Source organism: Macaca nemestrina, chromosome 17 (genome assembly GCF_043159975.1).
Source record: "Macaca nemestrina isolate mMacNem1 chromosome 17, mMacNem.hap1, whole genome shotgun sequence".
Lineage (NCBI taxonomy): Eukaryota > Metazoa > Chordata > Mammalia > Primates > Cercopithecidae > Macaca > Macaca nemestrina.
Window position 1 is genome coordinate 51,627,468 of NC_092141.1, and position 27,159 is coordinate 51,654,626.

Here is a 27,159-nt window from a genome sequence, read left to right on the forward strand (position 1 = left end):
ATCAAGTGTGAACCTCGTCATAGTGCCACATGCCTCTGCAAAGCCTCTCTCCCAGTAGCGAGGGCCTCATAAACTCACTTAATGGCAAAGGCCCAACCAGCCAATCAGTCCACTTGGAAAACAATCCTATGAGCTTGCCTCGGGAGCCCACATGGGCTCTGAGTCCTGTGACAGGAGGCTGTGATGTCACTGGACGCCCTGACCTCCCTCCCACCCCAAAGACTGATGGCAGCACAGACGCGTTCTGCCTCACAGACTCCCATCCCTCGTGTGCCCGCCTCAAGGAAGAAGTATTCTTACATTTCTAACTGATGTCTCAGGGAAATAATTAGATGTCACTACTCTAACATTACATTACAACTTCCCTGCAGATCCTGGAGGAAGGGGAAATGAGTTACAACAAGCAAACCAAGCTAAATACAGTGGGTAATTGAAAAAGTGGCCAAGGAAATCAGGAGGGGAGAAGCAAGCAAGCCAGACCTAAATGGATTATCAATCATTTCCTTTTAGGGCAAGCTTCACTGCAACTTAATCAATTGTCATTGCTTCCCAAATTCAATAAGAAAACTGATACTGTGGGGAAGAGGGAGAAAAAAACATTAAATGTTCACCATTACATTTAGACACTGGACAATGTCCCCCACTCAATTCCAATCCAGTTCTAAGCTTATCGCATAAAAGAAATGTACAAGCAACAAAACTCAGATAATGTGTCACCATTACCACTAACAGTGTAAAGTGCCTGAGGCATGGTCTCCAGGCATCATTGGGACATGGGGTTTAATAGTCACAACAAGTGGTGGTTCTGAGGCTGGGCAGTCTGTCCTGGCTGTAGGGAGAGAAGGATGCCAGGTGGGGCTCCAGGAAGGTACTTGTGTGACCTTTGGACCTCCAAGGTCTCAAGTCACTTGGCCTCGAGGGGCTGCAGCATCTGTTGCCATAGCAACCTGGTGAGGATAAACGCCATCACTTTTCTGGTTAATAAGCACATATCAAGTACCTATTATGTCCCAGGTACTGGGGACACCAAGAGGAACACAATATGGTCTCCTGCAGTTAAGATCCTCATAGTAACTGGGGGAGTCAGTGTAGGGAAATAATGATGGAGGCATGCTCAGGGGGTTCAGGAGGGAGGAAGGGGCACCCATCTGGGGACCCTCAGGAGTTTGTCAAAGGAAAGGTGGGTAGGGGTTAATATGTGCAAAAGTTGACAGGGAACCTGGTTGGTTAAGGAGCTGCTGGGGTCCCAGCTGCACTGAGCGGGGAATCCTGGCTGACAGGGAATGGAGAGGTAGGCTCCATCACGCCCAACCTGGAGGTCACACTGAGGTGCCTGAGCAGGCAGCCACCAAACTTGGCATGACCAGAATCACATTTCAGAAAGATCCCTCTAAATGGATCAGAGAGGCACAGGCCTGGAGGCAGGAGTCCCCGGAGAGCTGCTGCTCTGCCAGGGACAGATGGGACAGGTCCCTGAAGCAGAGCATGGCGGTAGGTGCAGAGGACAGGGCGACCCAGAGCTGGCAGGGCAGAGGCTGGCCAGATGTGCGAGAGATGGGGCCCAGGCTGAAGCCTCAGGTATGGCTTGAGCAACCGGGCACCATTACCCAGGAAGGGACACGGGTCAGTGGGGCGGCCTGGGATTTAGCCTAGCAGCCCCGCCTACTCACACTGCCCTACTTCTCACCCACAGGAAGCAGAAATCTTTCCAAGGAGCTCAGCCTAGTGCCCAAACACAAGGGAAGAAAGGAGTAGGAGAGCAGAGTCCCAGGCTCCCTCAGAAGTCTCAACAGGTTTGAGCAAAAGATCCCAGCAGGGGCTGCAGGCACTGCTCATGCCTCAAGAACGAAAATTCGAGCAGCAGGAAGGGATGGTTGTGAGTAAGTCTGTAAAGATATGGCCCACGGGTCAAAGCCCAGGCTTTATAGCCACACCTGTTCAGATCCTAGCTCTGTCACTGGCTGTGTGCCCATGGACAGGTTCCTTAACCCTTCTGTTTCTTCATCAGAAAAAATGGGCCTAATAACAGCCGGGTCAGCCTGAAGGTGAAATGAGATAAAGCAAAGGAAGTGCTCAGCCCAGTACACAGGCTTAGGGAGTGCTTAGCTACCGTCTTATCAACCTTGTTAAAAACAGTAACATCATCCCGGATAGAAGGCAGGTGTAGAACATTCCCTCATATCTTTCAACACCAAGGAGGCAGGAAATAGAGCTTTTTAACGCTTCCCAAACAAGCGCGGGTGCACGCATTGACTACTTGCTGAGGAGGAGACGGGGGAAGGTGTCTCAGGACGCAACACCCCAGCTTCACTGGAGCAACTGGCGGCAGATGCTGGCGGCTCTTAGCTGTTCCTTCTACTTGATGGAGGGTGACTTTGCAAGTAACAAGGCTCTCTAGTAATGCTCCATAAAACTATGAATTCACTTGGAGAGCACCAAGTCTAATTACCTTGCCAAGACTCTCTGCATTTTTAAGAACCATTCCCCCTCCCCCGCCCCAAACTCTTGATCCTAAGGACTCTTGTTAGCAATACTTGGTGTCGTTCTTGTTTCGCCTGTTGCCGTGGCAACAAAGCAGTGTTTACCAGCCTTTCCAAGCTGGTACATCTTTATTAGCACCCGGATCCCATGAGGAGCAGGAAGCAGTGCAGAGGTTTAAAGAGCATTAATCCCCTTAAGCTTTGCAAACCTCTCTAGTTAGGGAGCCCATAAAGGGGCAGGGAGGGAGAGGAGAATTGAGGTCTCTGCCATTTTCAGGGCCCTCCTAGAATCGTTAAGCCTACATGAAGGACCAGACTGAAAAAACTTATCTCTCTGGAGCTTCGCTTTAAATTTCTTCTCCTCTTGAAAGAGACAAACTTGTGGGCTGCCTTTGCTTCACAAGAGAAGTCGGCTACCCATCCATCACAGAAGGGCTGCCGGCTCTTTCCTCACCGCCTCTCTGACCACACTGCTCTCTCACGATAAACACAGGACTTTCAAAAACAACCGGTTATCTCTCGGCCAGGAGGAGCGACGGCCACAAAGGCACACGAGCTGGGTTGCCCGTGCACCCTCCTCTCTGCCCCTCTGCGATGAGAATCGAAGGATGATTCTGAGCCGAGATAGATTTCCAGTCTATTTCAAAAGAAAAAAACCGACCTCAGAAAGCTGCTCAAGAAAGCACCCCCATCTCCTTAGCCTCAGCCTGTCTTGGAAGGTTTTTCAAAGTCAACACCAGGGCAGAAGTGGGAAAGGAGGGAGAAGAACGGGATTCTTAACATCATTTAAAAGCAGTTCAATGTCCCAATCCCCCTCCCACCAAATAAACATGTCTTTCATCTTTCATCCCAGCCTAGAAAATCAAAACCTGGCTAGGGGTCCAGGAAGACCTGTGGCTGAATTTTGAAAAACTGCATGAGTGAAAGATGATACTAACATTCATTCTGCCTTCTCAAACAGCTTTCAGTTTGGGGTGATTTTGCACTGGTCGAGCCTTGGCATCCATCATGGTCCCTAGTCTAGGGCTCTGTGCCCATGAGCCTAGTCCAATTAGGACTACTCAACTGAAGCACTGAGCCCTTAAGACTCTGGCCTTGGGGGGCTCATGCTCTAGCTGCAGGGATGGACAACCAAAGGCTGCATTTCCAACACTGCGGTTTCTGATCCCACTTTTGAATAGGCCAGGCAGGCTAGGCGCGGTGGCTCAAGCCTGTAATCCCAGCACTTTGGGAGGCCGAGATGGGCGGATCACGAGATCAGGAGATCGAGACCATCCTGGCTAACACGATGAAACCCCGTCTCTACTAAGAAATACAAAAAACTAGCCGGCCGAGGTGGCGGGCGCCTGTAGTCCCAGCTACTCGGGAGGCTGAGGCAGGAGAATGGCGGGAACCCAGGAGGCGGAGCTTGCAGTGAGCTGAGATCCGGCCACTGCACTCCCGCCTGGGTGACAAACAAAACAAAACAAAACAACTTAAACAACTTAAACAAAACAACTTAAACTTAAACAAAACAAAACAAAACAATGAATAGGCCAGGCATCTCTCATTATTCCCAGTGGTGCCAACATTCCCAAAACAACAACAAAAAATTCTGAAGTCCCACTGGAACCCTTTTTCTTCTTTTGCTGGGGTAAAGAGTTCATTCAAAGACCAGTATCAGCCTCTCAGAAGTCTCCCAGCCCACGCCACATCAGCCCTACAAAGCTTGGTTCTTCCACTCTGAATTCTAGGGGCAGTGATTTCTGGGTGGTTTATGTTTATGTCCCCACTTATTTTCTAAAAATACTGAGGTGTCTTATAAAGCTTAAGTACATATAAAACTGGACATTAAGAACATGAATCAAAGCTGTAAAAGACGACCAGTCGCAGAAAGAAGAGCCCAATGGTCCCCCACGCTGGGGCTCAGAGAGGGTTGGGTGAAGCTCAGAAGCCAGAGAATCACCTTCCAGTTGTGGAAAAACTTCAAACGTAAGTTGGAACCAGAGGAAACTTGCCAGACTGTCTCTAACCAAGCAAGCCGTTGCTGGGCAATAGGGATTAAAAAAGACACTCAGGAATCAAGAAAGCCCATGAGCCAAGACCTCCGGGGACGGCGGCAGGGCGGGGACGGCGACACCTAGCGTCTGGCCCTGCTACTTCAGGCCTAGGCTAGAGCGTGCCAGGAGGTGGAAGACCCAGGGGCTGGATGCAGCAGGGCAGTGGGTGGGGGGCTGGGTTGGGGAGTGCTGGCTGGTCTCCATGCTCGGAGACAAGAAGCAGGCAGAAAGCCAAGCTCAGTTCCCAGGACTCTCTCAGGAAGGGAGTCAGGAATTACAGACCAGTGAACATCACTCTGAACTTTAATTAGACCGAGGCAACTCCCCCTGGGTTATGTGGGTTACCCTGTCCCGTTAGCAGTAAAAACCCCTCGACCAGATGGCCTGAGGGTCTAGTGAGGAAGTGGTGGGACAGCGCCCAGGTGTGTGGTCAGTCCTGGGGCAGTAGCAGGAGAGACCTGCTGAAGGTCACATGAGCTGGGTCCTTGAGCCTCAGGACAAGGGGCTCTAGGTCCAGGGCATTCTCTGTTCCAGAAAACCCTTCTGTACAGCAAGTGGAGTAGGAGGTAACCCTTTGGAGCTGAGGGATCCAGGGAAGCTGGGCTATTGGTCTGGAGCGAGTGGTCCAGCCAGGGGGAGACAGGTTGGGTGGGCACAGGCAGGGCATGGCGTCTTCCTAAGCTGCTTTTCCTACAGGAGCGGTCAGCATATAAAATCACCTCTAGTCAATCCTTACCCCAAGCAAAGGACACCACTGTTTCCAGCTTTCACGCCCATGATCTTTTTAAATCCCTTCCTTCCCACCTTTAGAACCCAGTGAGAAGCCTCATAAGCAAATGGCCAACTGGGATACATCTTGTTATTAACCTCAACACCTGCATTTGAAAGCTAAGACTTCAGCAGCAGGTGGGGGAAGGGCGGTGGGGCATGGCAGGGCAGGAAGAGGGGGGTGTGAGAACACCAGTGTGTGTACATGCATGACCCCATGGGTGCACCTGGGGCTCGGCAGATGTCATGCAGCAACTGGCACATGTCAGGCACCTGATTCTACCTTTGCCTGAACAGCAATTTCCAATCCAATAGCAACCTCATCCCAGACGGCGGTCTGTGTGCCTTCTCCACCTACCTGAACCTACCTCTCCACCTACAGACCTCTGCCCTCCCTCCCAGCAGCAATCCCTGAGGCTCACACCAAGCCAGGAGTCTGTGGCCAAGCTGATTTTCCAGCCCAGGTGAGTCCAGTGAGGACCTACCCGCACAGGAAGAATTCAGGACGGAGTCGGGGCAGGTTCAGCCCCTGATCTGGAAACCTTATTTAGTCCGAGACATAATATTGCTCCTTTTGTCCCCTATCCATTTACCTCCCGGCACTGAAATAAGGGGACTTTGATTCCCTCCCAGTTCATGGCTTCATTCAGGAAGCTCCACAGAAGTAGGCCATTATGCGAGTTCTAAGCCACTTTGAATAAACCAACACAATTCCTTTCAAAAAAGCACCGGGGGAAGGTCATTCATGTGAATAATAACCATTCTTTCTCTTTAATCATTAAAATAAATAAATTCAAATTGCATCTTCAAAGAGCACCCCATCCCCCCATCAATTCCTACTCTTGAGTTTAATAGAAAAATGGCTCCTGAAAAATTCTCCTGTGAACTGAGGCTGGGGCGGAAGACGCCAGCACAGTGCTCTCATTCAGAACACTCTCGAAAGCGGACTGAATCAGGCCCTAGACAGAGGGTTACGTGTGTGCCTATGTGTGTTGGTCTTGGATGTGCAAACTGTCTAACCCTGCTCTGAGTTTCCCTAGGAAAAGGAAAAATGTCCTGAACCTCGACTCTTCCCCAGGCTGAAAATCTCCAACATTTTCCAGCCCGGCTTCAAAGCTGACAGAGAGAAAAAGACAAGGGGAAATGGGTATTAAGAAAGCGGAGAGCTCGCCGGGCGTGGTGGCTCAAGCTTGTAATCCCAGCAATTTGGGAGGCCGAGACGGGCGGATCACGAGGTCACGAGATCAAGACCATCCTGGCTAACATGGTGAAACCCCGTCTCTACTAAAAGAAATACAAAAAACTAGCCGGGCGAGGTGGCGGGCGCCTGTAGTCCCAGCTACTCCGGAGGCTGAGGCAGGAGAATGGCGTGAACCCGGGAGGCGGAGCTTGCAGTGAGCTGAGATCTGGCCACTGCACTCCAGCCTGGGCGACAGAGCAAGACTCCGTCTCAAAAAAAAAAAAAAAGAAAGAAAACGGAGAGCTCATTTGGATTTTTGCTTCACTTTTGATTCTGTCCCAAAAATTACTTTCGGAAAAGGTAAAAAGAGGCAAAACAAAAACAAAAGGAAAAGAGACATCGTGTTCCCTCCCTGTGACCTCCCAAATCCCAACCTTGCTATTTTAAACAATGAAAAGCACAGTGTGTGAGGAACAGCTTGCATACAGCTGAAGCCGGCGTTATTTACTTCAGGCTTCCTATACTAACTCAACTTTTACTTCTTAAGCACTTTTGTTAACAAAGGAGAAGAACCAGGCCCAAACAGGGGTGCCTGTCAAGGAGATCTGTGCTTGCAGCGATCCTGAAGGTCGCCTGGGATGCTGTCCTCCCCAGGCTAGCTGCAATAATGCCTTGCCAACCACTGCTTCCTGCTGCCAGCCGGAGCCACCAAACCCAAGCTCTAAGAACAGTTCTGCAAGCCCCCACTCCCGTGCACTGATAGCACTTAAAAGGAGCGTTTGTCTTCGGCAGCTATTCTCAATCCTATTGAGATTTCTAATTGGCTCAGAAAAGACTGCATTCACTGACAACTAAGGTGGGGATGGGGTGGTGGGAGGAGGCAGGCAGGCTGGCTTCCCCCAGTTCAGGAGAGAACACAGCCCGTGAAGATGCTGCTCCTGCTCCAGCATCAACCCTCCTCCAAATGCTTGGATGCCAGTCCAGGGTCTCAACTGACCTCCCTGCAGCCAGAGGTTGCTCCAAAAAGGGCCCATCTCCAAGCCTCTCTTGAACTCCTTTCTCTACTCAGCAAGGCCTTGGGCATCAAGCTAAGATCTCTGCCAACTGCTGATGCCTTGCCCCTGAGTACAAACGCAGGAGCCCACGTAGGGGTCAAGGAGCTATCGTCAAACAGGATTCCTGGGTTTATATCCCAATCTCCACCTCCTACTGCTTGTGTGACCTTGGTCAAGTTACTTAACCTCTCTGAGTATCAATCACCCATTAGGTAAATGGAGTGGCTAGATTGTAAACATTAAATGTGAGGATGGATGAAAAAGCCTCAGCAGTGCCTACAATGACTATTCTCATCATTCATCCATTCACTCAAAACATTAGATTCACCCAGGTTCTAATTTTCAAAGCTGAATGGTATTATAGCTGAGGATAGGGTGAAGGTGAGGTAGAAAGGACAGCAAAGAGCTCTCACAACAACAGGGTCACAGTAGTGAGCAACTACCAGAAACGGAGGGAAAAACAGCATCCCTTCTCCACTCAACCACAACTTTAGTTGCCGGACAGCAGCCCATTTGTTGCAACTAAACCCATTTGTTGCCAAAAAAAAAAAAAAAAAAAAAAGGCAGTGGGGAGGTGGGCTTGTTTTCCCAAAGCATAAACTCCTCTAGGGCAGGCACCAAGCCCACAAAACTGACCAAGTCTTAGATGGCGCCATGCACAATTAGATGCTTAATATATACTCATTAACAACTCTGTTGGCCGGGGCCCTGGTGGCTCACACCTGTAATCCTAGCACTTTGGGAGGCCCAGGTGGGAGAATTACTTAAGCCCAGGTGTTCAAGACCAGCCTGGGCAACATAGTGAGACTGAGCCTTTTAAAAAACAAACAAACAAATACATAAAACAATTCTGTCTTTGGAAAAGTCAAAAGTTTGGTGTCCATGTGTGCAGGCAATGTCCAGGGCTTGAGAGAATAACTACTGTAAAGTCCAAAGAGCTTTTCAGTGGGGAAGGGGTAAAGAAACAGTGAGAAGTAAGGGGTGAAGAGGCAAACACACACAAAAATTGCCGAGTGTCAAAACGCCGCTCATTAAAAGCACTTCTTCCCTGGGGTTATCCGGGCTGACTCCGAGTGGCCATCTGACCCAGGAAACTCCAGGACTTTGCTTCATGAAGTGGAGTTTGAGAGCAAACCCTCTCCCTCTGCACACCCCCCCACCCGCTCCCAGCCCCCACACCAAACTTATCCAGCCCTAGTGTTTACAGCTCACTACACCACAAATCTTTATTTCCTGTCACCCACTGGCCCGAGCTGTCCCTACTCCCTGTTTCTCCCAGACAAGTTAATAAGACGGAAGGCTCCCTAGAGGCCCGGAGCCGGCGAACATTATCACTTGGAAGCAAGGCAGAAATCCTGACACATCGGAAATGACTTCAAGCCTATTAATTACCCTTTCTTCTTTGGCAGATCTTTTTAAAGAAAGCTTGACAAATTGAAAGGAAGGCTATCACTGCCTCTCCGCCCCAATTAAGCCCCCACTCCCATCCCAATAACACAAATCTGACTTGTTTTTTTTTTTTTTTTAAACCAATTAATATGTCAGAGCTGCACCCACCCCAGGAAGGCCCCACCTATAATCTGCATGGACAGGGATACAAAGGGTAGGCCCCTCTGTACAGGTTGAGCCCTTGAAATCCGAGAGACCCAGGGGGCTGTAAGAAGAAGGGAGTGGTCAGGGCTTTGGACCCCAGAGTTGGTCTTCCTAGGACATTCACAGTGAGCCCAAACCCCTCTACACACACTGGGAGGAGGATGCCACGATGGGTACTAAAGAGCGTCCATATCTATGGGATCTCTCTTCCCTGTTGGGGTGGATGCAATGATGCTTTGATTCTTCGATGCAACATCATTCACAAAACACTCTGGATGAACCACAACAGAAAAGCACAGGGGACCCTGAATGCTAGAAAAACTGGAGTGTTTAGGGACCAAACAACCACCCTTTCTCCAAGTTGCATTGTCTACCACACTGACAATAAAATCTACTCAGGGTTCCCCTGAAACAATCCTTTCCTTAGAGAGGTTTATGCAAAAACAACTGGGTAGGTTATGTTAATTCTCCAGAGACATGTTTGTGTGTGTGTGTGTACTTTTTGTCTATGCAACTACTAAACATCACCAAAACCAAATGGATCCCAATGGGAATTTCAAACAGAACAACTGATTTTCTTCTTAAAATGTGTTCCTTCCACCAAAGCAGTCCCCATACTATTGAATAGCACTACCATCCCTCAAGAGCTCAACCCAAGAACCTAGAGTTCACTCTAATTTTTCTCTCTCCCCTCACCTCATAACCCATTTCCAATCCATCAGAATCTACCATATCTTATCTCCAAATATATATTTTAAATCCCACTGCCTCTCCCCACCTCCACTGTACAACCCTTACCCAAGACGCCATCAGCTCTCCCCTGAACTTCTGCAACAAACTTCGACCGGCCACCCTACTTTCAAACATGCATTCCTGTCCTTCCTTAATTCAGGAGCCAGTGGGATCTTTCTAGAGCATCAGTCATATGCCTCTGCCCTTCTGACCTTCTTCTGAGGGTTCCTATTTGCCTTGCCTGGCTCACAAATCATTCACCATGCAGCCCTTGTCTACCTCTCTCAGTCGTCTCTACCACTGTCTCTCTTGGAGACCCCAGGCCTCCACCTGTCCCACCAACACATCAGTTCCTTCCCATGCCAGGTCCTGGGCACTTGCTGTTGTTTGCTCCTTGGAATGCCTTTCTCACAGTTCTCTGCCTCCCAATTCCAATGCCTACTCCTCAGGGAGGCCACTCCCAGCTACCCACCTAAACAGAGTAGGCCCAGGCCCCCTCGCCAACAGCTCCCTATTTTCTCTTCTTCTTAGCCCTCAGCAGTACCTGAAATCGTGTGATGTATGTTCCTTCTTCCCGCAGAACATGAGCTCAGGAGGGCTGGGATTTGGCCTGCCTTGTTTCCTGCAGTACTGCCAGAACTAGCATTGCACCTGGAACATGGAAGGGCCCAGGACACAGTGGCTGTGGGGCGAGAGCATGAAGCCCTAGAGCCTCAAGCACAGATGTACCTCTCCTGAGGAAGAGGGGTTCACTCTGCCCCACAGCGGGAGGCTGCAGCCTGGCCACCCTGGGAAACCCAAAGGGAACACATGGATGGATCAGCACCCACTCCCAGAAATGCCAACCACTTCAAGCTGGCATCCACCCACAGCCTGACTGGCCCTGGCAACCCAGGAGAGGCCGTTATCACCATGCCATGCAGCCTTCCAAGGGCATTCTTGGATTTGAATCTCCATGCCTAGGTTTGATAAAGGCAAGGCCACCCACCAGAGCCCTATTTTTCTGGTGTAGTTTTTACCCTATCTCATTTTAAACTCAAACAAAATCTTTACGCCATTACCCAGGAAATCATCATTAAATCATTTGTTCGTTTTTTATTAGCGTCACAGTAATTAAAGAGAATCATATTTCAGAAATCTTCAGCTGCACTTATCAAAACCCACCCTCCAACCAATCAATTAGTATTACAATAACCGCCGTCCCTTGTTGCCGCTGCTATTAGCATTTTGATTGAATGTCTGTTGAAAAGTGACTGGTGACAGAAGATTGTGTTCAGAAAGTAATGTTTCTTTATTCGTTACCACCGAACCTTGTCTGGTTGTCTCCAGTCTCGGCTCAAAAGAGACAAGACAGTTTCCAAAAGCAGTCATTTTGGTGGTGGATTATATTTTCATGAGGTGCGTGATAAATTGGGCATAATTGCCCCGGCATCGCCAGTTACACACAGCGGCCTCCCGCTGACTGTGGCCTTCGCACCCAGCAGCTGCCCCTCGGCTGTCGAGCCCTGACGGGATGATAAGTGTCCCTTCTGCTGCCTTCCCCTCCCCCACCCCCATAATCTAGGACAATAAATACCAGGTCTTCACAAATGGCACTTCAGGCGACTCAGATGTAATAACGCCTGTGCCAGATAAGCTGGTGGCCGCTGTTATTCCCACGAAAGATCATCATCATTATGCACCCCCTTCTCTGCCAGGCACTCGGGAAACCTGTTATTCTAACATTCAGACTTATGTTCTCCAGTCGTCATAATAATAATAAAAGCACCAGTCAGTGCAGAGATGGGTTAACAAGCTCCATTACGGGGAGAGAATGGCTGTCTTCTCCAAGTCATAGGAATTAAAGACAAGAGTTCATTAAGTCACAATACTAGAATTTCAACAACCTGCTACTTCAGACAGCTCTCTTTACTGATCCCCCCCCACCCATCAGTGATGCCCTTTGTGGATAAAGGGAGATCTCTAGACAAACAAACACACGGAAGTTTCCATCTTCGGTCAGTCGACTGCCACAGCTGCTGCAACTAAAGGGGGTTCTGCTTTGATGTGTCTGGAACAGAATAGGGGTGGGGATGTCTGGAGTTCAGAAGGGCATGTGCTCCTAGCTATAAATATGGTAGCCGCTTCACTGCTATCCATCTGTCTGGTCCATACATCCATCCAGTTGCAATCCATAGCAAAGGACATGTGGGAGTTTCATCTTCAGTGCAGATAACCTTTGCCCAAAGAATCTTTGTCTGTTCAATTCACTCACCGCCCACCCCACGGTCCACTAGGCAATAGTGAAGAGGCACTTATGAGGTTGCATTACGAGGTTGCATTAACGCTCTACTTAAAAAAAAAGGGGGGGAGGTTCCAGAATTCAGAGGGGGGAAAATGTGCTATACAGTTCCTTTGAAAATCTTTCCTTTCTCTAAACTCAGTCTCCTTCTCTGCCCCAACCTCCCCCACCAAACGTGCTTGTTTCTCCACTGGCTGCCAGCCAAGATTTTATAATAGTGTCAGGTAGCAATTTCATTTTTAAAATGCTCTTATCAAGGATTTAAGGTGAAAGATAAGAACAGCACAGTAAATCATCATAAAGGAGTGTAGTATGAGGCATAGTATTTTACAAATCAAAACAGTTAACAAAATGAAAAGGCAAGGACAGGAAAACAAAGTGAGTTTAAGCATCCTTTGAAAGGGGGAGGGTAGAGGCCAAATTAAATAGAAAGATCATCCTTCAGATTTCCAAGCTCCCTTTGGTAATGGTCTCGGCATATTTGCTAAGAATTGCATGAACAGTCCAATTTCCATTTTAAAATAGGATGTTTTTAGAAGGCATATATATTGTCAAACCATTACACACACTTAACTGGGGGTTTTCATCGAAGTCATCTGACCTGCAAGCATGTGTTGCTAATATCACTGCTTTATTATTTATCAAATCAATCTCTTCATGGAATGACTAATAACACAACCCCAGCTGCTCTCCTCTTCCCACCCCAGCTGCTACTGCCCTGGCAGCAGCAAGATTCGCTGGGCTACCTGCAGCGCCCTACCCCCTGCATTTTGCTAAAGAACCTTATAAAGAAAAGAAAAAAGGGGATGAACCCAGGAGGTGCCATTTCTGATTCAAACCACTTTGTTTCTGGAAGCCACTTATCCTACCCAGGAAAAGTGAACAACGCTGCTAATGACCAGGCCAGGGTACTAGGCCTTATCAGGGGATTTTAATTAGTCCCATACTAAAGAGGCCATAAACCTAAAATAAAGCAAAATAAAACAGGGGCAGGTGTTTACTTTCCTATTTTGATCCTTTATAGTGTTTTTGATTCCAGTTTATTTTTTGAAATCAACCGAGGGCCGGCTGGGTGCAGTGGCTCACGCCTGTAATCCCAGCACTTTGGGAGGCCGAGGTGGGTGAATCACGAGGTCAGGAGATGAGACCATCCTGGCTAACACGGTGAAACCCTGTCTCTACTAAGAATACAAAAAATTAGCCTGGCGTGGTGGCGGGCGCCTGTAGTCCCAGCTACTCGGGAGGCTGAGGCAGGAGAATGGTGTGAACCCGGGAGGTAGAGCTTGCAGTGAGCCGAGATCATGCCACTGCACTCCAGCCTGGGCGACAGAGCGAGACTCTGGCTCAAAAAAAAAAAAAAAGAAACCAACCAAGGGCCACGTCCAATTCAAATGTGCCTTGCGCCCTCCTACCTACACACAAACACACTCACAGGCACACACACTCTGCAAGCAATGCTCACACGCACATACACACAACACACACAGAGCTGGGATGCAACCCCAAAGTGACAACATAGCTTTTCACTCCTGAAAATAGTCATTAAGATGCTGTTTATTCTAACTTTTTATATATGCTCACCAGTCTCTCTGGGGCCTACCTGCAAATTCACAATAAATAAAAACATGTAATTAGATGATTTCCTCTTTGCCAAGGAATGATTCAATTGTCCATTAAAAGCTAGAGTTCTAAAAATTACATAAAGGGAAATTATTAGGTATTGTTGATACACATATCTCTGCTGTAAAACATATGGGCAAAATACAAAGCTTCTTTTGTAAATCTTACCCATTTTTTAAAAAGTAAGACAGCGTGGGGGAGGGAGCAAATTAAACCATAATTTTCAAACTATGTTTCCTCATTGTCACTCAGAAAAATTGCCAGGTGTTTCCAGAGTAGTTTATACATAAATATACTAGCTGAATCAGGAAAACTCTTTCCAGAGCAAATGAATCAACTTAATTAAAAGAAGACTTAAGATGCCAAAACTAGCGATTTTGGAAGTGGGGAGGAAATTTAGAACTCGATCTGTAAGCGCACACCTCTCTCTATCTGGCCTCTGGGGGAGAAGTGCGTAGACACTTTAAACACTGCCGCAGACCCCTGGCTAAAGCATGCCCTCCCTCCAGCCCTCCAGGGCAGCGACCAGGCAGCATGGGTCCCAAGAGGACTGATGCTTTAGATTCAAACCAATACTTTCAGTCCTTCTTCTAAATCAGCTGTTAAGAACAGCTATGACAACACTAAAGGCACTTTTCCCCCCTCTTAAGCCAGCAAGAAAAAACTCTCATTAGTTTGCTGGGTTCTTTCCTTGGGTGCCGGAAAAACGGTGTTCCCAAATCATCTCTTTAGGTCTCCGAGGCCCTCTTCAGAAGACAGGTGTGGCTCCTACATGCCCCTCCAGACAGGGCTTCCGCATCTCTGTTTTGTGAGAGCAAAGGAAGTTGAGATGGGAAGTGTGAGTAGGAACCATTCTCAGTTTTCAGGCAAATGAAGACAGAGACCAAGGTGAGTGCCCACCTTCTTGTCACAGATTAATGGTATTTGCTGGGCAAAGGGGACATAGGAGGAGAGTGGAAGACACAGATAAGAATCAAATAATCAAGCAAATAACAGTCATTAAGAACTCAGAAGTGCCACAAAGGAAAATTACAAGAAGTCATGGGCACAGGCAACGGATGGAGCTGGCCTAGTCACCCATGAAGGGCCCCACATGAAGGAGGCATGCCCCCTCCCAGGGCTTAACACCAGGACACGTGCCAGACTGCCCAGATACAGATCAGGCTCAAAGACCTGGTCCAAGTCAGCAGCACTGCCTTTTTAAAGGGTTTTAAAGCTGGAAGGCTCCTTGAAGGTCATGTGACCTGGGGGTGCCCAGCCCTGACTACACATTAGCATCAGCTGGAAAAATGTTAAAAATAACCAACGCCAGGGCTCCATCTTTGAGTCTCACTTAATTGGTCTGGGGTGGGACTGAGGCATCAGGACATCTTAAAAACTCCCCAGGGGATTTTAATGTACAGCCAGGGTGGAAACCATCAATCTAATTCCAACATCTAACGTGACATCAATCAGTCATCATACAGAGTGTCCAATGCTAGACTGTGGGATAAATGATCTCAGCCAGACTTTCCTAACCAACCCTGTCTCTAAATGAGAAAATCAAAGTTGACCACAGAGTTAAGCAGCTCTTCGGTTGTCAGTGAAATCTACATTCCAACTAGAAGAACGTTAAGGGAAGAGATGAACTTTGGGGAAGGTCCTGTCTCTGCTTTATTGTGCAACGGTGTTGAAACACATTTATGACCTTCTACTAAGGAGATATTTCCGACGGGCTCCTTGGGTCACCACCATTCGCACTCAGTGAACACCAAGCAGCGGGGTGGCAAGTGGGAGGGAGCCCAGGGCTGGTGAGAGAGACACAAAACACGGCCCACTGTTGCTCCTGTGTCTATTCTGGGTCCCGAATAGATGATGTCACCTCCAGCGGCAGTGGAAAGCAGAGTCATGAATCATCCATGAGCCAGCCCAGCCCTCCAAGATAATAAATTGGATGTCAGCATTGCGTACGCACATTGCAGATTTGGTGCAGAGGCGCCGGCACTGCCTAGGGTGCTAGAACATAGGCACCAATGCTGGACACGTTCAAGGGGAAGAAGGCGCTTTCAATTATTTCCTGATACCAAGATGGGTGGCAAGTTGAGGGAAAAATTTCAAATGCGTAGGGAGTGCTCAAAGGTGTACAACTTTGATCACTTTAAAATCATGGCAGCGATTTTTATACACTACTGGGTTTGCCAACCATACCAGAGGATTAAGAGAAGCACATCCACATGAGTGCTATAATGATCAATTACTGCTGTGCCCACCGGCATCCTTACAACTGGAGACCCGTAGGTGTTGCCATTTTGACCTCCAACTGCATTAATTTAGCTTAAAAATTCACTCCAGGATTGAATTTGGCAAATGATCCTGCCTGAAAGGGCTTCTGGGACAACATAAAGAAATTAAGAAGTCTGTTTGGCAGCTTTTGAAGTTCAGTGTTGTCTTGCTGTTTTTTTTTTTTTTTTTTTTTTCAGGATAGAAAGGGAGTCAGGTATATAGGGATGCCAGGGTGCATGTTGTCATACACATGAGCTCTCCTGATTTCCTTCTTTTTCTTCCTTCCTTTCTTTTTCTGGATTATTTCCCTAAATTGCCAAGTTGAACGAGCCAGCTAGAAACACCGTTCTAATGAGTATGGTTTGTGTCGCTGGAGCTGGGAATTCTGACAACTCATAACTGTACTGGTTATTCCTTGGCTTATAAAGAAATGACTGAGCCCTGGAGGCCACTAAATTAAAATTTAAACTTCAGACTTCTTCAAGCGTCTCTCTCTCTCTGTCTACCAAAATATATCTTTAACATTCTAAGGTCAATTTCAAGGTCTTTGGTAAATTAGACTCAGGCAAGGTGTGAACCAAGTCAGGCTTTGGGGGCTGTGTTCTCAGTTGCAATAAAAGGTCTTTTCCCTAACTTGTCTTGCACATCATTTTGCTAAGGGGGGTCGTGACTAGGAAGGCACAGAGCGAGAAGGATAAGTCTGACCACCAGGACTGCAGGCCAGTAGTGAGCAAGGGGACATACTGGGCAGGAAGCTCTGCTTTGCCCTATTATTTTCCTAGGGCTGCTGTAACAAGCTACCACAAACGGGAGTGCTTAAAACAACAGAAACTTATTCTCAGTTTTGAAAGCGAGAAATCTGAAATTCAGGTGTTGGCAAGGCCACGCCCTCTTGAAAGCTCAGGGGAAAATCTGTTTCAGGCTCTTCTCTTAGCTTCTGGTCTGGTCAGCAATCCTTGGCTTGCAGCCACACTGCCCCTGTCCCTGCCTCTGAGGTTATGTGGCCATCTCCCTGTCTCTCTCTTCACATGTTCCTTCTTATAAGGACTGTGGTCAGATCAGTTCACTCCACTAAGACCTCCTCTTAACCTGATTACACCTCCAAAGACCCTCTTTCTAAATAAGGTCACATTCTGAGGTATTTCAACTTATCTTTTTGGGGTTAGGACTTCTTTTGGGGTATCTTTTAGGGATAAGGACTTCAATTTATGTTTTTGGAGGACAAAATTCAGCCCGTAACACCCTTCAAGGTGGAAAACTTGACAGCACCTGCCAGCAGCCATCTAGGATGTTAACATTCTCTCCAATCAGCAAGCCTGAGCCTCCCTTCCCAAAGTAATGACAGTCACAGTATTCTTAGTAGTAAAATAACAGTAATTAATATGATAATGATGAAGTTAACATTTACAGATAGCCTTCCAAGCATCAGATGTTTCACACAGATAAACTATCTCACTTAAACTTCCCAAGTCCATGGGTTAATAACATTAACACCATTTAATAGATGAGAAAACTGAGGTTCAGAGAGATTTAGTAACTTGTCCAGGGTCACACAGCAATTGATTAGTGGTTGCTCTGGAAAGTGAGTCCTGCAGTGTGAATCTAGACCTAAGCTCTTATCCCTTTGCCACACGGCCCAGACACTTCACAAGCATCATTAACCAGGTGTTGCCTTGACTCCTAAGCTATAAACAATGGGAATGCAGAGGAAGATTCTGCATTTGCCACGCTGTGTAAGGTCCCTACATGTTTACTAGTCATAACTTGGGGTAGAAAAATGCTTTTAACTTTTTAAAAACTTGAATTATGAAGCGCTTTGAACTCCTGGGATGGAGGACCTCCCTGTTCTGGCCCTCCTCCCCTCTGGTCTTGGATGAACTGGTGCAAACCAGGCTCCTTTTCAGACCAGGGCCAGTCTGGCTATTCTAATAATAGCACGTTGTCTGGGAAGAGCAGAAACTATGAAGAAAATCCTCATCTATCCATCAGATCATCTGTTTATGGAAACAAAAAGACAGAGGAGACTCAGAGGTGAAGGATGGTCAGCTGCATTGAATCACATCTTGCTGGTTTGGAACTCCTGGGTGTCCCTGGCGGGACAGAAAACTCAGATGAGGCAGCGCCCACACCTCGCTCAACAAATATTAACCCCACAGTTACAACCAACTTTAAAAACATTTTGTGTGCATGCCAGGAAGAAGGCAAACAATAGTTATTGTGGTAGGGTGCTAGGATGGAGTAATTTTTTTTTTTTTTTTTGAGCATCCCACTCTGTCACCCAGGCTAGAGTGCAGTGGCATGATCTCGGCTCACTGTAACCTCTGCCTCTGGGTTCAAGCAATTCTCCTGCCTCAGCCTCCTGAGTAGCTGGGATCACAGGCACATGCCATCATGCCTGGCTAATTTTTGTATTTTCAGTAGAGATGGGGTTTCACCGTGTTGGCCAGGCTCGTCTTGAACTCCTGGCCTCAAGTGATCCACCCACCTTGGCCTCCCAAAGTGCTGGGATTACAGGCGTGAGCCACTGAGCCCGGCTGGTAAATTTTTTTTCTTTCAAAAAGTCTCTTTCATGTTGTTCTATTACTGCATTGACAGTTTAAATTGGAATGAATTTTAAAAGCTCACACTAAAGAAGTAAATGAATAGGTAATAAGTACATAAGGTACAAAAATTCAAAATGTAAATGAGTATATAATAGAAAGATTCCCTCCATGTCTCTATCTCGGGTCACTTAATTCTCTTCCCCATAAAAAAGGAGCAAACACTTTTTCATGTATGTACACCTGCATATGATATGCACAAGTGCATAAAACATATCTGAGTGTTTACTCTGGCCAGAGACTGTTCCAAACCCTTTATTCTCATTAAATGGCGTAAGCCTCAGGCTAACCCAATGTCCTATTTTATAGATGAGGAATCTGAGTCACAGAGAGGATAAGTAAGTTGCCCAAGATCACACAGCTATTACGTCACAGAGCTTAGATATGTCTTGCTTCAGAGCGTGTGATCTTAACCAATATGAACTTCTAACTCCTTGTTACCAATTTTGCAGGTATCCTTTCAAAGATATTCCATGCACATGCGAGCATATGTGTGTGTGCAAAGCAGAGGAAAAAAACAACCACAAAAGGGTTTTATTTTTCAAGACTGGGATCCCCAAAACTCAAACACAGATTTTAGTTTGCCTAAAGAAGTTAAGCAGGTGATTTCACTTAAGGGGGAAGGGGAAGAACCCAGGCTGCCCCGCACTCTCCATGTGCAGTGGGCACTATGCAAGTGGAATCATTTAACTCCTACAGAGCGGGTATGTTACCTTAGCAAGGGAGCAAAACATCTGTAACTTGCCTGATATCACGCCCAAGGGAAAGCTGGGATCTGAAACCGAGTATGACCAACTCTAAAACTCAAGCTCTTTGCAGCATACCACGCTGATATACAGATACAGACGGGATAGCGTGTACCCTCTGATCCACAAACTGAAAACAGAAGCTCAAGTCTGGAGGTGCATAATAACCGGGACCCCTCTAGGAATCTTAAGTCCCAACGGGGAGGCAGCCCTCTCCAGCCCACCCAGGGCTTGCAACGACCCCTGGCCCAGCCCTCTCCAGCCACTGGCAGTGCCGTGATGCTAAGAAAGGGGGTGCTTTTAATCAAGCTGCCATGTTAAAGACTCCCTTCTCTTCAGACCTCCACACTCTGCCCTCACCGAGATCTTAAACCATGTTGTGAGAGTCAAAGCCTGGGCCTCTATGGGAACAGGACCAAACAAAAGATTCATTGTCCCTCTCTACAAAAAAACCACTTCTGGGTCAATGAAGTTGCTGACCCTGAGCCCACTCCCTTACTGCTTCCGTGGGCCATAGCAGGGGGAGGCAGGAAGACCTATTAGGTCACCACCCTTTTGGTGCCAGGGCTTTTATTCCAAAGGAAAGAAGTTTAAGATTTATATTTTGGCCAAAAAAGCACAGCTCATCCCGGTACCAAATTCCCACTGGCTTTGCAAGTTCCCTCTCGCCCTGGGCACCCTGTCCCCCAGCCCTGTTGCTAGGAAGTTGAGGGCTTTGTATTACTCCGTGTCTCCAAAGAAAAGCAGGTGAACAGAAACCAAGCTACTGTGTTGATTAATATCTCAAGAGACAGCGCCGGAATGGGCGCTTCCGGAATTGAGTTAGCTCAGGGGGAAAAAAAAAAAAAATTAAAGCACACTCCTTGCTTTCCTGTCAGAAATAAAATTAAGGTCTCGGATCGATGTTGCCAGATTCTACAGGAATCTTTAATGGCCTCCTCTACATGTTTTCAAATTCACATTCCCCTTCAACCCTACCCTTTTAATTGGTTATTTGCGAGGTCATGTTTGCACCAATTTCTCAGGAAGGCTAATGGTGTTTATTTAACGAGAAAATAAAATGTGCAGACAGCTCCAGGGCTGGTCTCTGAAAGATGGCAAAGGGTGGGCTGACTATCCCACCCCCTTCCTTTGCCCTCCGTTGCTGCAAGGTTACAGGGCCTGGGGATACAGCCCTGCAAGGGAGTGAAGAGGCGGGTGTGCCCCTCACGGTGGGCACGCAGCATCCCCACCCCCTCACACAGTCCCAGCTTTAGAATGAGCCCAGCTGGAGGCACAGAATGGGTTCGGAGAATCTGGCAGAGAGGCAATGGCTGTCCTCTTATTGTCACTGTCGGACTGGGCGATTCTTCCTTGTTCTAACTCAAGTGTGCCCAACTTTGAGGCTACACAGAACTCTTTTCCAGCAGAATCTCTTTAAGTACCCAAAGGCAGCAATGCATGACCACATCACAGCTCTCTGCTCCCCTCAAGGCCTCTTTACCCAAGCTGGACCAGAGGAGACTCAATCATATTGAGTTTCTACCCCATTCTCACCATTCTCTCCTAGACTCCCGTTGGTCAATGTCTTTCTTAAACAGTTGCCCCCCGTACCCCACCCTCCGCCACCCGACAATGGTCCACTCTGGAAAGAGAACTGGATTTCATCTAACCCCATCTAGGACCCTGAACTTACATAAGAGAACCCAGCTGGCATGTTACATCACACTACGGACTAAACTGAAAGCTCTGGGCAGCCAGGAACCCTGGCTGTTGATGGTGGTCTATGACAGACTGTCCGCTTTCTTGTCAAGTGGCTTCTAATCCTGGTGCAGAAATAGGATCAATACCAATACTGACCAACTGTTGGTTTACAGGCTTCCCATAAACCCCTTAACACATCTCAGACTTGGGGGAGGGTTTGATGGGTCCTTAGCACCATCAGCAATTAGTAAAAAGATAACAGCAGATTTGAGAGGTGGGGAAAATACTACTGGTAAAATTCCAGTAGGGAAGACAAGCAGCAAATCCTGCTCCAGATTCCAACCGAGGGCAGCGTGGGAGCCAATCTTTTGCAGGCTGCTCTCCTGTCACATCAGCGAAAGTGTCATCACCAGCTGTGATTCTACACATCCTTATCATACTTTCGACTCCCTCCAACAACCCTTCTCTTAGACTGTGCGCTTTCCGGCCAGAGAATCTGATCGTTTTTGTCAAACACACTTCTTTCTCCATCCTACAAAGTCACATCTACAGCTTATACTGTCCCAACATTCTTCCCTAGGTAAATAAAGTCAGAATGTTAGACTCTCATTAGGAAGGACATGCATACATTATATCTGACATGCCACACCTACAAGTGAAGCAATGCTTTAAATTATTTTAAAATGTAACATATACCTTTGTGAAACTTTTTCTATGCCCCCCCTTTTTTTTTGAGAAATAGACACCAATAAACAAATAATTACAGTGCAATTCTTAAGCATCTTTATATATCGTACATAAAAGAGTCAATCTGGACTTCAGAGGTCATTTCAAAAGTGAGTGTCTGGCAGGTATTCAAGACATTAAGGGCTGTTTTTCCTCCTTAGGAAAGCATTATCTTCTATCACAGCTTAAGTTACATCTTACTGGCACCATTTAAATAAATAAACTGATTACGCAAATTACAAAGACCTTAAACTTCGGCCAACTGCTTTTTGGGACAGAGACTGAGCAAGCGCCTGGAAGAACCCAAGCTCTCAGGCCACCTGCCTGGATGCTCCTCCCTCTGGCTGGATCCCCTACCACTGCGCCTTTCCAGCCCAGGAACTGGGATAAACCGCAGCCACTCTGGGAAAGGACCCTCTCAGTCCAAGAGGCCTGACACTGATGGTGCTCGCTGGGGCGCACAAAACCATCCCACCGGCTTCCAGGGGGTCTCAGGGCTGTTACTCCTCTCCAAAGACATTAGCATTGCATTTAATAAGCAACTGCTAACTGCTGGGAGAAGAGTCATCCATCACACGAAGCTTTATTTCTCTCCCAGTGTCTCCTGTTCCTTTGCCTCTGGCAATGTCCCAGGGCAAGCAGGCCTGCTGGGTAATGAAGGCCACAGGGATGTCCTCTGCCAGAAACCACTCTCTCACCAGGCTATGGGATTAGCTTCAGAGACTCCTCACCTGCTTTCAACTAGGCCTCAACCATCCCGATCTTCCCTGGAGGAACCCAGCTGTGCAGGGCTCAGGAACCCAGGGTCCTGAAATTGGAGGGAAGGACAGCTGAGGTTCCTCTACAGTGACCCTCACAATGGGGAGCGCTCCCTTCCCCCATAAGGAGGTGAGTGTGAGATTATTTCAGCAAGCAACATGCCCGCATTCCACTTTCTCCATCAGGGCTGAGGTTGTGGGGACACTGGAGAGACAGCTGGCCACTGCACCCTTCCCCCCTCCCTCCCGCTGGCTGTCTACAGCCTCCTGCCAACAACAGAACAAACTGGAAGGACAGCACCTTGTTGCCTCTGCCCTCCCTGTCCCTCCCCTCCAGCCCCACCTTGGGATCAATACTTAATGCCTTGAGTCCAAGATCTTATCTGACTTTTACAAGGATAAAGCAACAAACTTCCCCCTCCTAATGATTAAATCCATTGACGATCAGCCCAGTGTTTTCCAGACCACCTCTAACAACTTTCAGAGAGCAAATGAAGTGACTGAGAAAACTGGAAAGCCACCATTCTCCTCTCCTGCAGGCACAGATCATTGTATGGAAGGCCAGGAAATGAAGTGAGGGACAGGGCCAAGGGAGGCATCCAGGTTTTTGTTTTATTTTTCGTGAGACAGAGTTTCACTCTTGTTGCCCAGGCTGGAGGGCAATGGCGCAATCTTGGCTCACTGCAACCTCCGCCTCCTGGATTCAAGTGATTCTCCGGCCTCAGCCTCCTGGGTAGCTGGGATTTCAGGAGGCACCCACTTCCACACCCGGCTAATTTTTGTATTTTTAGTAGAGACGGGGTTTCACCATGTTGGCCAGGCTGGTCTCGAATTCCTGACCTCAGGTGATCCACCCGCCTCGGCCTCCCAAAGTGCTGGGATTACAGATGTGAGTCACGGCACCGGCTGGCATCCAGGTTTTAACTATAGCTCTGCTCCTTATCTGGCTGCAGGAATCTGCTGTCCAATATTTCAAACTTACGTGCCTTAGTTTCTCCAAGTGGAAATGGAGGAGCATGGTCATCCAGCAAGAAGGCTGGTGTGGAGAAGGACACAAAATGGGGAAATACTAAACCCTTAAAATGACCAACTCCTCTGCTTTAACCAGTTGCCTTGCTCAATGCTGCAGAGTGTAAGAGCCTGAGCTCCGGGTCAGACAGGCTGGGTTTATGTCCAAGCTCTGCTTTGACCAGTGTGTGACTCTGGGCAGCTCGGTTCACCTATGGCTGTTTGTCATCAAGATTCAATGGTAGGTGCCAGCACTGTGCTAAGCACTTGGTGTGTAAGTGCTCAGAAAGTGTTGGCTGTTTCTATCAAGATTGCTAACATGGCCTGCTTAGAAAGCAACAGAACTCCCCACACCATCACAGTGGGTGCTGCGTCAGGATGCTTAGATCCCCTTCAGGAATGGACCTCTTTCCCAGCTGCTGGGAGTGCTGCTGGAAGACAGTCCCCAGCTGGAAGTCCCCTCCAGGATTTCCCCGGGGAAAGCCCAGGTCACATCAGCCTCACGGGGTGAGCTGTACCCGATGACAGGCCAGCGTGCAGGCATCAAGGATGCCACTCCCACCCCCAGCTGGCGACCCCTGAAGGACCACCCCATTGCAGAAGGGCATCTCAAGTCAGCTTCTGCCTCTGCCCTCTCCTGATCAACAGCACTTCTGGATAAGCCTCCCACTTGCTAATCCCTTCCTAGAGTTGCTTCCCAGGGAACCCAAGCTGCAACAACTGCTCGCTCCCTCCGTACTCACACAAATAGCAAAGGAATTCATCTTGAACATTCTCACAGTTAAAAAGCTAAAGGCCAGAAACATACTTCAGGTCCTGGGGCTCATCAATCCCAAGTCTCTTATTTTTTAGAGGAAGAACCTGAGATGCTCAGAGAGTTAGGGAACGTGCCCCAGGAAAAATGTCATGGGAGCAGCAGAAGCTGGAGGAAGCCCTGCCTGTAAGGAGAAAGGTGAGAGCCCCCACATCTCCAGGGTTCCACCCACTGGGAGTCACAGACTGAACGCGGGACCCTCTTCCTGCCTGCAGGGTGGAAGACATACATTGCAGGAGGCTCATTCTCTCCTAGGTCCCGGGTTCTCTCCCGTGGCGCTAGTGAGGCCCAGGCTGGTGCTCCTGTGGATGGGAGATACAAGCTGCCGCCGTGCAGATGGAACTGAGGGCATCCCTGCCCCAACAGAGACCAACAGGGAGCAGGGACAGGAGGTGACCGGTGGGAGCAAAGAGTGCAAATTCTGCTCTGACCTGTGGCTCCTAACAGCAAGTGGAGACCGAATGGGGCCTGGGAGCCTGGCCCACCTGACGCTCATCAGATGTTAAGCCCAGTTCCCTGTGGTTATCCCTGAGCAGCAACTGTCACACAGCTCATGTCACACAGCTCCAAGGACACACAGGTAGCTGTCAAAATTCCTGGGGTGAGGATGAGTTGAGGCCCGAGGCCGCCCCACAGGGCTGGGCTAGGAGTCTGAGGACAAGTGCCAAGCATGTGCTGTGACAACAACTCTGGGTCGATTGTCTGGGTCTCTTTAAGAAGAGAGCAGGAGGTGGCACCAGCCAGGGAGATGTCCTCAACTTCTGCCACTACAGCAGTTTCCTCTTGATAAGATCATGGACAGCAGGAACCGAGGAGGTGAAGGTAAGGTTGGGGCAAGGTGGCTGCATGAGGATTTTATTTCCTTGTGCTTATCACCTGATTCCAAATGCACACTCCATCAGGCCACAGATGTGCGGCTGGCTCCCTCCACATACATGATCTGTGCCTCTGCTGTGATATGTTCTTCTTTTTAAAAAACAATTTTCTTTTCACTCCCTTAAATGTTCTAAATGCAGTGAAGTATTACACCAGCTTTAGCACCCAGTTCAAAGAGAAATGCCTCCTCAGGTATCTTGAGGGGGTGGGACATGGGTATGGGCCGGTGCTCCCAACCACACAGAAACAGCAACGCGGAGTGGGAGGGCGCTGGATGAGAGGGAGGGCAGTGGGATGACGGCTCTCTCCTGCTGAGGTTTCCTGGCATGTATTCCCCCTCCACAGGCTGCAGCCCCTCAGGCCAGCTTCTCAATCATCTTTGAATAGGAGGCCCTGCCTTTCCTCTAGTTCTGGGCACCACACATTTTAGAGTTGGTCCTGCCCCCACTGCAGGCATCTTCAGCTCTGGCAGGTCCGAGGGTGCTCGCAGAGGTCCTGGCTTGGTTGGGGGCAGGAGTGTGCATGCACCAAGGCCCTGCCCATGCTCCTTCCTGCCAGTGCCCACCAGGACTCCTGGAGAGCCAACAATGACGTCCCAAAGCCACTCTGGGCAGCGGGCCCTCCAACAGACCGTCCTCCACCTCACAACGGCAACACACTCTTCCCGTGCCCATCCCAGATGAACCGCCACCCCATCATCTCTGCGGCCCAGCACCTTCTTTTCTCCCTTTTGGAAAAAGGGAAGAGGCTTCACCCACAGCAACAGGGATCTGGTTAAAAATAGAGAACTTTTCCTGGCACATCCTCTGGGCCTCCACCCAGAAGTCCAAAGTCCTGTGTTTCAAACCCACCTCTACCATGACCAGTCCTCTCCCTGCCCAGCTCTGAGAGTTAATGAGACGATACCAGTGTGAGCCCCCATCACAGGGCTTGACACACAGCAGATCAAAAAATACTTTCATTGATTTGCAAACTAAAAGGACAACAGTAGCACCTGGGGGCAACTCTGGAATCTCCCAGGATTATGAATTCTAACACTGAACACCAGGTGCCAAATTCAAATGGGCATCACCCACCAGAAAATAAACAGCCAGCAGTGCTCCTTTTAACAAACGCAATACCATCTGGACACAGCAGAGAAAGCAGAATTTGAAATCAACAGTCCTGAGACCCTGCTCAGCTCTGGGTCTCTCAGTTGCCTCCTCTGAGCCTTGGTTATTTTGCCAACCAGATGGAGGTGATGATAATGCTAATAATAAGAGGTGAGATTTATGCACAACTGACTAGCTGCTTGGCATTACACTCTCCAAGCAATCCTGTGAGGAGGTTCTATGATTACCCCCATCCTACAGATGAATAAACTGAGGCATAAAGAAGTTAAGTGATTTTTCCCAATGTCACAACAACCCTCCAGGGGCTGCTGCGAAGGTCACATTAGGAGATGCATCTGCAAGTCGGGCTTGGAAACCATAAAGCTAGATCGACAGAAAGTGGATGACGATGGAGGATAACCCTGAATTACCCACCACGGGCACCAACTCCATCTCACTCTCTGGGCTCTCACTCCCCAGCAATGCGGTGGACAAAGCCGATCATTCCACACCTGCAAGCCCCTCCTTTCTCTCCCTGCTTCTCCACTGCTCCCCACCCTCCACCCCCTGCCATCTCTTCCCTCCATAAATACCACTTGACACTACTGTTATGCACCCAACGCTCAACTCTCCCATTCTGAGGATGCTGTAGAGGGATGCATTCGAAGCCAGATTACCAGGCGCACTCAGGATATCCCCCTCCTTCTCCCAGCCCCTCCAGCAACGATTCCCACTCCACTCGTTCTTGCCTTTCACTCACTCTGCCTTCTCCAAACAGGAAAGACATACAGTCAGTGCTGGGTAACTGCTTCTAATCACAGGTGACAGCAGGAATGTAAACAACACA

The 27,159-nt window shown here is 48.4% G+C and overlaps 1 protein-coding gene across 11 annotated transcripts in view; it reads right to left on the bottom strand.

Annotated features, from left to right (window-relative positions):
• The window catches only part of LOC105476798 (musashi RNA binding protein 2), a 432,533-nt gene that overhangs the window by 130,045 nt on the left and 275,329 nt on the right, over positions 1 to 27,159 (bottom strand). The gene's annotated exons all lie outside the window — the stretch shown is intronic.